The sequence below is a fragment of the Chelmon rostratus genome, chromosome 3 (assembly GCF_017976325.1).
Source record: "Chelmon rostratus isolate fCheRos1 chromosome 3, fCheRos1.pri, whole genome shotgun sequence".
Classification (NCBI taxonomy): domain Eukaryota; kingdom Metazoa; phylum Chordata; class Actinopteri; order Chaetodontiformes; family Chaetodontidae; genus Chelmon; species Chelmon rostratus.
Genome location: NC_055660.1, coordinates 7,181,836 through 7,182,933, shown reverse-complemented (window position 1 = coordinate 7,182,933; position 1,098 = coordinate 7,181,836).

Genomic DNA, 1,098 nt, shown 5'->3' with positions numbered 1-1,098 from the left:
CACTTTGGCTTTGTGGTAAGAGTGGAAGCCCGCTCCCCCTCAAACCTGCAGGGTCACTCAAAAAGCCAATCAGATTGCACAGTGGGCACACAGTACCCCACGCAAAGCAGCAAATCACAGCACAGGAATTAGCATTAGCTCTCAGGAGGCGGGGAGCGCAAGTTGAGGCCTGTCATGAGAGAGAGATAGAGTTCAGAAAAACAAGAATGGGGATATGAAAGTGTACGACTGTTAGGCAGCTGTCAACATGTCAGGTCAGAGACAGGCATGCATGCACAGTGGGGAGTCTGGCAAACTGTCCAACCGTAATGTCTGGAGATGCTGTGTCTGCAAGAAAAATTTTGATGTGTATAAGGCTGACACCTAGTGTTGAAGTAAAAAGTGACGCCGGCCTTTTCTCTCAGGGTGAAGTTTGTCAAATGTTGTCAATTCCTTAAAGGGCGAAATTCCTGCTTGACATGGCGCTGCGACTGTGTTACAATATCTACAAATACAGATAACTGTCTGCCGTATTCAGATCTTTTACCACAAATTCATATATTGCAGTGCAAGTCCTGCATTCAAACTCTCAGGTATTACACAGGTAATAGTAAGGAAGGGTTGTTATCCAAATGCACTTATAGTTTCAAGAGTAAAAGTGCTCATCGTACAAGAAAATTGCCCCTCAAAGATTTTATGTTGTAGCTAGTTGTCATGTATACTTTAAGAATGTTGCATACTGTGACGAACTTAATTTATTTATCAATATTTAATATGAATGAATGAATATTTGAAGTTGATCATATGTTTATGTAAAATCTACAAAGTAACGGGTTACAACAATATTTAAAGTAATGTAACAGGCTAAAAACTGTGCTCTTTACCTTTTTAATTGTAGTTTAGCAGAGATACAAAGTAACATATAATGGAAGCACTCAAAAAAAAGTGCAAGTACGGCAAACATTGCATGTGAATAAATCTACTTGCTGTGTATTGGATGGCTTGAATTTCTGATATCACTAGTTGACACTTCATGTCAATCCAGTGGCACACACACTTGAGTTGTAGAGATTGCCTTTGAGATGTTACACATGAATGAGTTTTGATTTTAGGGATTCC